Source organism: Balearica regulorum, chromosome Z (assembly GCF_011004875.1).
Source record: "Balearica regulorum gibbericeps isolate bBalReg1 chromosome Z, bBalReg1.pri, whole genome shotgun sequence".
Taxonomy (NCBI): Eukaryota; Metazoa; Chordata; class Aves; order Gruiformes; family Gruidae; genus Balearica; species Balearica regulorum.
Genome location: NC_046220.1, coordinates 84,643,951 through 84,655,729, shown reverse-complemented (window position 1 = coordinate 84,655,729; position 11,779 = coordinate 84,643,951).

Here is an 11,779-nt window from a genome sequence, read left to right as displayed (position 1 = left end):
CAATAAAAAGGGGACCTCCTTTCCAGGACTTCTCCTTCCCAGGCGTTAACCCTGCAGCCCCCCCTCTAAACATCTCCTTGTCGCACTCACTCATCCAGGAAGGTTTTTCTGACAGCTGGGGGCTTGTATTGCTGCTGGCACGCTCCCCAGAGCACCCTGCACACACCTATGCTACCGCACCGTACCTTTGGGTGACGCTAGTGGGGCACCCACTGCCTCAGGCACCCAACTAAAAGTGGGGGGAGCGCCTGTCAGGGGGAGAAGCTGGTTTGGTCAGACTCTGTTCTCTTCTGGGTTTGTGCATCCACATATGCACACACACATTTACTTGCTTGCATGCGTGGTTGTTAACGCTGCATAAGCCCCAAAAGGCAAAACACTCTCAGGCTGGAGGATCCTGTGAAGTCACAGACAAATTTAAACTTGTTTTTTCTTCTTTTTTTTTTTTTTTCCCCTCCCTGTTGGACCTTTTTTTTGGATTTGCACTGTATTTGACTATAAATCCTCCATTTGAACTTCAGATATGCTCATTCGAATGCTTTCAGAGCGTGCCTTTGCAGAGCAGTGCTGCTCTGGTAGGATCAGCGCTATCGAACATTAAGAATACCCCAAGCAATTAATCTCAGCAGAGAGGCTGAGAGTGCAAGCACCTTGCTTGCTTCCATGTTTGCTTTTCCAGGGGCTCCAGCGTGCTTTGGATTTGGGCCATGCATACAGGAGAGGTGCTGAGGATGGGATACCTCTGATTTATTTTCAGCGCCCTGTTTAAGTTTGCGGCTGGAATGCTTTCTACAACCTCTGGGGAAAGAGAAAGGGAGACCTGCACATAGCAGCTATTTTAGTCTGTGTTAAAAAAGGAGCCAAGATGACTATCAGCCTTTCACTTTTTAGATGGTTTAGGTTAGGGGAAATTAATCCCTTCCTTTGCATCTGCCACTTGCAGAATATAGATGCTAATGTCTGCTAAATACCTTCAGCTCCTTCTTTCTCCTTGCAGCAGTGTGAATGCAGTGTGAGCTGTGCGTTTTGGAAATGTGAAATTCTAGAGTTAAAATGAGCTTTCTCTGGAAGTTTTTTCTGGTATCATGTTGTGGGGTTTGGTTTTGGGGTTTTTTTTTTGTTTTTTTTTTTCCCCCCTAGTTTTTTTCTGAAAGTTTTTCTGGTATCGCGTCTTATTTCTGTAGAGATGTATATTCCAGGATTTATTTTTTCCTACATATTATTCCAATGGGGTTAATTTACTGCAAGCTCTTGTTTCTAAAACCTTGTAAATGTGGAATATCAACTCTTAATTCAGCAGTCACCTAGTGTCTCCTATTTAATAATGTCTGGCTTACTTAAGGAAAAATGAGTGTGGACGTTTGCAGACTCCGGTAAGTGTTGTCAGTGATAACATCTCCCTGCAGCTGTGGCCTCCCGTTAGAAAGGAATTGGGAAGGGGTAGATTTTGGAGGAGAGCTGATACCTGCTCTAATGCGAGCAGCAACAGGCGCTGAAGTTGGTGTGCTTGAGTAGGAGCAGGTGGCGATATGTGATCTGTGTATTTTGGTATTTAAACATCGGCTTCATTTGATTATTACCTTCCCTGCTATTACTTAACGTTTGGCCAATTCTCCTACCTGAACGTCTCCTTGGAGAATCCCTGAAGACTTCCAGAGGGCTGAAGAACAGCAGTGAGCAATGCGTTTTCTGCAAATTGCGGGCTAATCAACACATTCCCCTGGAAAATACCATAAAGGCCTATTAGAAAACAAAGATCTTTTGTGCATCAACCCTGATAGGAAGCTGAAATTTTGGGACTGCATCACGAAATGCCAGAAAGTTTAACAACTTAAGCCAGCAGTGAGCGTGGTATCTGTATTCAGCCTCCAGCTCTAAGTGCGGCTGGGATTTGCCTTGCAGTGGTGTTCTTGCCTTCAGCAACTGTTTAACCAAAAAAAAAAAAAAAAAAAAAAAAAAGCAGCCATGATTGGTGAAATCTAAGGGAGCTTTTACACAGAAAAAAGTGTTGCAACTGGCAATGTAAATAACACATTGTGTTTCTGGAAATTCAAGTACAAACTGCTTGCGCAGAGCTGCCAAATGATGCATGAAGTCTCCTTGTTTCAAGAAAGCAAGATATAATAAAAATATTTCTGGTTTATTGGAAGAAAAAATAATTAAGATATGATAGAAGGAGGTTGCAAAAATATCCAGTTCTCTCATCTTTAAAAAATGATGTATTTTGTACCTGTTAACTATATACATGAAGTTGAATTCTCACAGGTCTTTTGGTATAGAAATTTCTTCATCTCTTCATGGAAATGACAGATCTGTTGGCACAAACACAGTGACCTTATCAGCAGGTTCAGAAACACAGACCAACCTTTCCAAAACGAATTATTCCTTCCCAAAAAAGCTTTTAAGTTCTTAAATAAGTGACAAGATTTTTCTTTAAAACACTCAGTAGGTGTAATAAATACTATATTTAATGCTGTGAGTTTTTTTTTTTTTTTTAAAAATCATCTATATACACAAGTGCTTACAAAGGTGGATTGCTTACAAAGGTGATAATTGGTAAATATGGCTTCTTGAGTGTACTGGGATTCATTTACTCAAGGCAAGGGTTTTTTTCATTTTCTGAAATCTGATTACTTCTGTTGATAGTAAAAGTAAGTGTTCTTCAGGAAACACTAAAGAAAAATTATTTAAATTATTTAAAATATTATTCTTGAACTCACTTTTTGGAAGATGGGGAGAATTATTTTTGATTAAAATAATATAAATAGAATCTATTTGATGCTGCGATCCCAGGAAACATCCAGGAGCAACTACCATGGTGGCATATGATGGTCTTGTACCTTTGAATGAGGGTTTTGCATACATCAAGTGTAGCTTCTGCCGAGACAGGAAACACCGGGGAATGTTTAAATGAGTGAATAAATGGGAACACATGAAGGAAAAATAAGTCATTCCTTTTCCATAGGTGCTCCAACAGGAAATCTGCAAGTCTCTTGGCATCGCTGCCATCCAGTGTGGTTTGGCTTCCTCTGATGTCTCTGCTAGTGGAGGTGTGGAGCGTAACGCTGATGGGAAAGGGAGAAACTTGCGTGGCTTTGAGTGGTGCTAGCGGGGGAAGCGTGATAAAGTCTGAGATAGGACTGAGAAATTAGATTTTTAAACTGGGAAGGAGGATTGAGGAAAATTGAGCTCTGGTTACTGGCACCCAAGGAAGGCTGAGCTGCACCTAAGAGCAAGAAGCCAAGTAACTGGCTTGTGGCCTTCTTGAGTATGAGCTCTTGGGGATAAACGAGGCAATGATGAATAAAGAGGAGGGAAGGGAAATGTCCCAAATAGTTAGAAGCATACTGTAGAAGCAGTGTCTGTGTTTCAGTATTGAGTCCCCTTGCCAGGAGCATCACCACTGTTAGTCTGCAAAGGAAAAATCTCCACCAGCCCAGTGAGTGAGGGGGAGAGGAGCTGGGAGATGCTGAATGCAAAAATGGGATGGGTAGCCTTTCATTTATGTATCGTAGAGGTGCGGTATGTGAGGAAAAAGCTCGAGTCAGCAACTTTATCACAGATACTTTCATAACACTGGTATATGAAGAATAGCGTCTAGAGCAAGTACAAGAATGCTCAGCTGATCCTGGGTGCCTTATGCTTAGGTATGTGCCACCAGAGCTGTATTTTTGTGTGAAAGAAAGGATCAGAGAGTTACAGCCAGAGGGAAATGGTACAAAGACACGTAGCAGTGTTGTGCCTGTTGCCCCATTCCAATCTCACTGGGATGTCCGTATGCTCTAACAGCGAGGACTGAGGAACTGAGATAAAAGCTGACCTAAACAAGGGTTCCCAACTAAAACAAATTCAAATCGCAGATAAACTGGTCTGAGAGTTGTTCTGGGCTCTTTCTCATTTGCTCACTGTTAACAAGAATAATCCCACGGATGGGTCTTCATCGCTGCCTCTGATGAGGTATGAACCACACAGGGAAACGAGCCCATCAATAATACAGGAATGAAAATTAGCACCGACTCCTCCCCGTCAGTGCAGTTATGCATTGCAGTCCTATCTCTGAAGTAAGAAGTTGCTGCTTGTACCGAGACACCTTCTTTTTCTAATCGTATCAAAATTTTAGTACGTGGGCTCGCTCTAAGGTTGTGGCAGAGCTAAACCTTGTCAGTTTCAGAGAGTGCTTTGAGGCAGCCAAAACCAGGGCTGCGGTAACGCCATGCTTACAGCTTTCTTCTAAACTGTTTAATTCCTGCTGTCTCTAACCCACTGCATAAAATGTGCATGAGGTTCTTGGAAACGGGCTCTGTTCATGCAGAAAATTGGGGAATAAGAATGTAAATATATAGGCAATGTAGAAAGTATTATGTAAAAATACCTGAACTGGGAGAACCTCTTGGCTAACTGATACCAGCCCCCATCTGTGATGGGCTGTAATCTCGTAGAGCTGCATTTATGGTTTTATCCGGCTGTTTCCTAGCAGTACTTAGGGGCTACCTCTTTTTGGATCTACTAACCACTCTCAAGATACGTTTGGTCTTGCCAAAGTCTTTTTAGGTCTTGATGGTATCGCAGGATGGCAGGGTATGTGAAGTAAGCCTCATCATGGGCTGCTACTTGCACCCATCGTTCCTTCCACCTGTTGAACCTGCTTGTGCACCCCTCCTCCCCGGGGCCAGTCGGAAACCGGCAGAGGCTTATTCCCACATAAGGCAACGCAGATCGCTGGAGCGTTGTTACTGCGATGGAGGAGCTCCAGGCTACATCAGGAATCCTCCTCTTTGGTGGCTGAAAATACCGAGGGTACTTTCTCAATGACAGCTGATTTAGTGATTTAAATTTAGGGATTGACATCACTGTGGGCAATGGGTGGATTTTTTTTTTTTTTTTTTAAATGCAGCTGCAGGGGAAAAGGTTGTGGTCTGCACTTTCCCTAGAGAACTTTACTTTGCAGAGATGTTTTTAAATAATGTGGGTTTTATTCTGGACTCCACCAAAACTATTAGTCCTTCTGGTGTTAATAAATGTCGGTAAGATGAAGAACCCCAAGAGAGAGATCAGTCAGTGCTCTCTGACTATGCGATTTCTGTGATTCACTTGGCATCGACTGATGCCTTCCTGCTCATCCACATTGCAACTTACAGATCTGAGAGAGAAGCTCTGCCCAGAGAGGTTGTAGAGCCTCCATCCTTGGAGACTTTTGTCACTCAGCTGAACAAAGCCCTGAGCAACCTGGTGCAACTTCATAGCTGACCTTGCTTTGAGCAAGGGTTTGGGCTGGAGACCTCCTGAAGCCCATTCCAACCTGAATCATCCTATAAGCCTAATGCTGAGTTTGCTAGACGAGCTTGATACTTAGTCCTGGGTCTTTCCCTGGTGAACGGTTGCTCATTTTCAATTTATATGGTTTGGAAACTAGCTTTCTATTTCTTGTATGTTGTCCGAAAGAGAGGAAAACCCCACGTTCCTGTGAGTATTGCAACTAGGAAGCCTGATTTCCTATGGTTTTGTGTCTTGAAGTTGATTGACTTTGGTATTTAAGAAAGTATGAACTCTGAAAGCTTTCTGGTCTTAAGAGGTCTCTGTTGTGTGTGTTTCTCCAATATTAAATAGGATATGGACCCATAGATTGATTCTTACTCCGAGTGGATACACTTACAGGGTTTTTCTGTTCTCCAACACAAACTTTCAGAAAACTTGTGGAAGAACTAATCCTTTGAGATCACTCCTTCTTTGTCCAATTTGCTTAAAAATTTGCCAACATGAGGCATGGTGGAAGGAGAGGGATCCCAAGCTGTTGGTCTACATTCACATGAAAAGCAGAGCTGCAGCCAAACCCCAGATCTTTTGGGACCTCTTATGTCCTCGGTTTAGGACATGGTAGACACCAGCCTCTTTGAAAATGTGACCCTTATTCAGGTTGGTATGTGAGAGCTGATATCTGCAAATATCTGGTGTTGTATTTCTTGCAGTCAAGAAAACAAGTTGTAATATGGCCTGTGACTGTACAAAAGTGGGATGGACCTTTTTGATCGAGGAAAAGTTCAAAAAGAAAGCAAAGTGCTTTGTACAAGGCTCTGGGTGCCCTTTAGCCTCTAATTCTCCTCCCCCTCTGTCTCCTCCTCTTCCTTTTTTCTTTCTTTTGCCTTCTTTGTTGCCTTTTAGCCCTAGTATTTGCTACTAAAAGCAAAAAAATAGCGTTGTGCAGTGCAACAGGGGCCGTGTAGAACAAAATCCCACCTTGCTTTTTCTTTTGGTGGTTCCTCTCAACTGCTTTCTGCCATGGGGTAGTGTTGCAATAGACTCTCAGTCACTAAAATGGTGCGGCATGAAAGCCTGTGGTCTGTTCTGGAGCTCCCTTCGTGCATGTGTGAAAGATTTCTTTGTCCCTCTGTCAAACCTTGATTTTTGTGTTTATTGATTGGGTTGACCAAAACATGGGACAAGTCCTGGGCTTCAAGCGACAGTTCTGTGAACAGGGGTCTGAATTCCCTGCTCCTGGGTCCATGAAGCCCCAGCGTGAACCTGATTGTAGCAGTCGGTGTCTGAGAAGAGTATTTTACCATTGACAGGAAAGATACAGTGAATGAGGCTCTCTGACCCTTTTCCTCCCATCTCAGACACCAGGAGGTATCTAATCATCAGCTTAGTGCCCCAAAGCATGATGAAATAGCAAAGTCCCCTGAGTAGTGCTATGATCTGCAGGTTGCCGCTGCCTTCTTGTGAAGGTTTCCAATCCATGGTCATCCAGGATAACTAGTGTCACCACACTAAAGGTAAAGGACAAAAGAATATCAAGAAAACAAGGCCAAGGAACAAGAAGGGCCTGGAGGTACTGCCAGCTCATGCTGTGCGGTGTTATGCCGTGTTCAAGATCCCCAAGCCGGTCGAATGACAGTAATCTGGCAGCAAGAAGAGATGGCGTGAAAACCTTGTGCCTCCTAGAGAGGATAAAGGGCATTCTTGCCCTGCAAAATATCATGTGTTTGATTGTTTTATTTTAGGCAGTCAGGTTTCTCTGCTGGGAAGTCTGGGATGGAGGAATGCAGCTTGTGTTTCACGCAGAAATGTGGGCTTGGTTACGCTCTGGCTTCTGCCACTCAAGGAAGGTCCATACCTGCTGATGGGTATGAGAGTTTGAACAGTAACCTGCCCCATTTACATATATTAAAATAAGTATTTTAACAAAGAACGCTGTGTTCTGGCTAATTCTCCATTCAGTGCCCTGGTCAGCTCTAAAATGCCATCAAGGAGAAGATTGGCCTCACCAGGGAGAGGTCACGACTACAAAGAGGCAGAGGCAAGGGAGAAGGAGCAAGCGCGACGGAATTTTTGTGAGTGCTGTAGATCAATGGGTTGGTCCCTCCATGCTTCCCACGCTCTTTGTATTGCATTCCGGAAAGAAATACGTTGCAGGAGGGTGGTACGAGTCGAACGGCATGGCCTGAAACAGCGGCGGTGCGAGCAGGGATCCCTGCGGTTGTGCTCCACCTCCTGCAAACCAGCAGAGAAAGCTCTTGGCGGCGAAGAACAAGCCACATTTAATAAGGGAAATTGTTATAATTACATTGCAATGATACCCGAGTCTCGCATGTGGTATTAGTTTCACTGAGAGACTTCAAAGCACTGCTAGGTAAGTGCTGCTGAGCTCCTGTCGCAGGTAGGGAAACCGAGGCACGCAGCTTTGGTCCTCACTCAAGGCGAGGAAATGGCTCAGGGCTAGAGATGGAGACAGATTTTGCTGCTTTTGTGCTGGCCAGCCCTAGAGAGCAGCCCAGGAACTGAGAGCACCAAAGTAGTTGTCCTGCTCCAGACTGTGACCCGCCACAAAGCTCAGGTGCCTAAGATGAGATTTAGGTGGAGTTCAAACCGGAAATTTAAAATTTTAAACCCAGCTAACCTGCTGCCTAGCACTGTCTTCTGGGTCCTTGCCATCCATCCCACCTCGCTCCAGGCAGGATCCCTGCTCAAGTGCATGGAGATTCCTGGAGCCCCTTCAGCGGTATTCCAGATCCAGGCTGTGACAGAGCTCTGTCTCCAGACTGGGTTTGCAGGAAGCTTTTTGTGCCTGGCAGCAAGCCCAGGCTGAGATCTGAGCACCTCCAGGCCAAACCTGGTGTAACTCTTACTTCTTCCTGGGCCGAACTTGCACTCGAGCTGGATTTTTTCCCTTGGTTTTATGGGCTTGCTCAAGTTTTATTGCAAATGTAATGACTGGAAAACGGCAGTCACCAAGGTCTCTTGGAGCACGTGGTGGCTCTCCAAAGAGGCCAGGAATCAGCCACACCTGCAGAGCAAATAAACATATGGGTTGCAGAACAAGGGCGCAGGTGATGGCGGAGATGAAAGGGCCCCTCCGGCATCTCCTACCTGGGGTGCCTTTGGCTCTTCCTGCCTGAATCTCATCAAAATTTGCTCAGGTTTTTCCTAGGAAAATGGATGGCTGGTCTGAGTCAACAGAGAGACGTGAGGCCAGACAGCGTGTGTCCTGAGCCTCTGAGCTGGAAGACGTATACCTGCTGCTGTCCTGACAAAGAAACCATCTGTACGTCTTGCTGCTAGCTTGATGGCTGCTTCTAAATTTGATCCTGGTGCACGGAAAAATTGTCAACTAATAAAGCAGCCGGCTGAAGAAGCTAGTTGGCAGGCTGCAGTGGGGAGCGGTGTCCAGCGTGCATCGTGCTTTGGCATGTCCATCTCTGTTTCTAGCTGCCTTAGAAGATTTCCCAAGATATTAACTCTTTATGAAAAAGAAACAAACCAAACCCCAACGCCTCCCTTGCAGCACGTCATTCCATAACCGTCTCCCTGCCGCTAACTGGAGCAGGGAGTCGGAGCAGACAAACAGCTGTAACCTTGTGGTAATGCAGCACACTTGCTGTGGATTTCATCCAGCAATGATGATCCCTCTCCGTCTTTTATGCACACCCTTAAATAGAGATGATGTGACAATAAAATTACTGGAACAGACTTCTAGGAAGGTCTGCCATGGACGCTGCCCTGGGGAGCCCCATAGCCTTACAGGGCAGGCATCCTCGAGCGCTGGAAAGCCTGACCTCAACCAAGACATCTCTGTGCTTCAGGATTTCTAAAAAGCCTAAAGTGATATATTTTTCTACCTTATAGTTGATGCAGCTTATCGAACAATTTATCTCACAGGTGAATTACAACAAATTAAAGCCATGACATGGATTCAGTGAATCCAGATGTTAGCACCAGCAATCACTGATTAGGTTTGGGGCTTTTTGAGGCTGGTATGGCAGCTGAATGCTGGGCACTTATTTTATTGCTGATTGGCTTTGCACCTCTTTTCCTCTTATATCAGTTCCTAAGAAAGCAGTTTGACGGCAAGTTTCAGGAGCTGCCCCGCTGCATCTCCTGCTCAACATGGGACGATGGCAACGGGGGGGGATGTTGGCTGTGATTCAAGGCTCTGAAATGTGTGATGGATGTGGTACGGTGATGTCTCCCAGCATTGCCCAACTGCTAACCGCACACAGATGTCTGCAATCACAACAATTTGTAGGCATATTTGACTTCTGTAAGGTTGAATGACAAAGAGCTTGACAGGATGATGAGACTTTAGTGTCACGATGGCCAAATAAATATGTTTGTTTATACTTAAGGCTGGGTTGTGTTTTTTTTAGTCTTTTAACAGATGAGGTCTGGTAATCTGTGGTAATTAAGAATTTTCTCCAGTTCATGAGTATGTTGGAAAAATATGCATGTGCATATTATTTATCTCCACTGACATCTCAAATAAATTAATGTGGTTTTTAATGCTGTTTGTTGAACAAAGCAGGTGTTTGCAAAAGATGTCAACATTGGATTGGAGTTTGCCAACATTGACGTGGTCACAGCTCGTTGGGAAGCTGAATGCGTTGTGCAAATATGGAATGGAAAAAGCGGTGATGTGAGTCACCTTTCCTATGTGATAGGAAGTTTATAGTATTGCATGTGGGCTATCGTGTCCAAAGTGGATAGCTAGAGAAGAGACATCCTTTCATTCTCCATCCTTCCATCCTTGGGGCTTTCCACTCCTCTTTGATCCCTAGTAACAATTTCCTTGCAGAAAAGGGAGGGAAAATACTCGATAGAGATGTCTGCTCTGGGAAAAAATGTATTGGTAACTTGAGCAATCAGCATAATACACCAGGATACTGAGGACTCTGGAGAAGCATGTAGATCAAAAGTTATGGTTTTAAACTAAGATTTTAGTGTGCTTCAGACTTCAGCACTTTTAATTCAGCCTTCTGATACACCTGGAATAAATTGGGGGGAGGCAGGAAATAAGTGTCTATCCAAAAAAAGGAGGGTTACCTAGTATAATCTAACATAGTCTTATTTGGGGAACACCCTGGGGATGTGTAATTGGAAGGTAAAATAACCATGAATATAATGTTATGGTAGACTGTCAGCAAGTGGCTATGTTCCGCACAGACATCCAAGACGTTTTCTTTAATGTGCAAGCCAATGCTGAGTTTGGGGAGGACAAGCCATGGTGACGTTAGCTTTTTATTACGTTCTGTTCTGCAGAGAAACCAGCGCCTTGGAGAAGCAATATATGAATGCCTTTACTTCTTGCTCGTCTGCTTTGCTCTGAGTTTTCTAATAAGGCACTTTTAAACCAGTGTAAATGTGTTACTGGAATGAGTTGGTCCAGATTTTGGGGGTGATTTCTGTTCTGCTGGAATGGTAACCTGGAAGGTTACCTGAAGAGCAGCCCAGCCGTGGTCCTGGTGGGAGATACTCCATATAGTGCTATGAATGCAGGTGTATAAATAAACACGTACAAAGGAGACACTCCTCCAGGCTTGTGTGCATGGTGAACTTGGAAAACAGATGTTTGTTAAAGAGGTCAAATCTGTATGTGTCTATACAACCCCTCTGTGAATAGTTTCCTCTTTAGCAGCTGAACCCATCTCCTGCGTTCAGGGCTTGAATTTGACACCTTTGCCAAGTTTGACAGTTCCTGGCTCTTTGTAACCAGAAAAATTTTCTCCTTTTTGCTTTTCTGGGCTAGGATATGTGATGATATTTGTGAGACTGTAATCTGCTTAATGGCTTATGTGTGCAGAACACTGCCTGTGAGCCTGATCTGGGATCCTCCATCCACCTGCAGCTCTGGGAGAGGCAGAAGAGCAGGAACGTGAGAGATCTTTGTACAATGCAGCAATTCAATAAATGTTAATATTTCAGGAACTCCAGCTCACTTTAAATTGCCAGTGCTGAGCTGTACAGCATCCATATGTATCAGCTTTCTTCTTTATGAATCACTTGCAAAGCCCGTGACTCTGGAAATGTTTCTAAAATTCATTCATCTGTAGCTGTGCTGCGTTTATGTCCAGGTCAGACACCAGCTCCTAAGTGGGATCTGATACTGATTCAAAACAGATTGAGGCTTTTCATCAAAATCCTTTTCTTCAAGTGCACCGTGGCAAATCTGGATCTTTAATACATTTGTGGAGAAAAATATCTCTCTTTTTTTTCCCTTTTCTTCTTCTTTTTAGTCTTGCAGATAGTCTTACTCCATAAAACATGTTGGCTGCAAAAGTAGGAAGTGTGTCCCTACAAAAGGGAATTTCTGTGAGGGTTTCTGCTGGAGAGGTCTGGGTTTTTCTCAGGCTGCTTGGGGATGAATGAATGAGTATAAAATGGCTTGATACCAATATCTGGGGTTACTTTGAGTCAGTGAACTTCAATTGCAGCATAGGTAGCACCTCAGGCCCTCTCTTCCAATAGGAAAAGGACTTTTACGGGGTGAAATCAGGAGAGTTTGTCGACC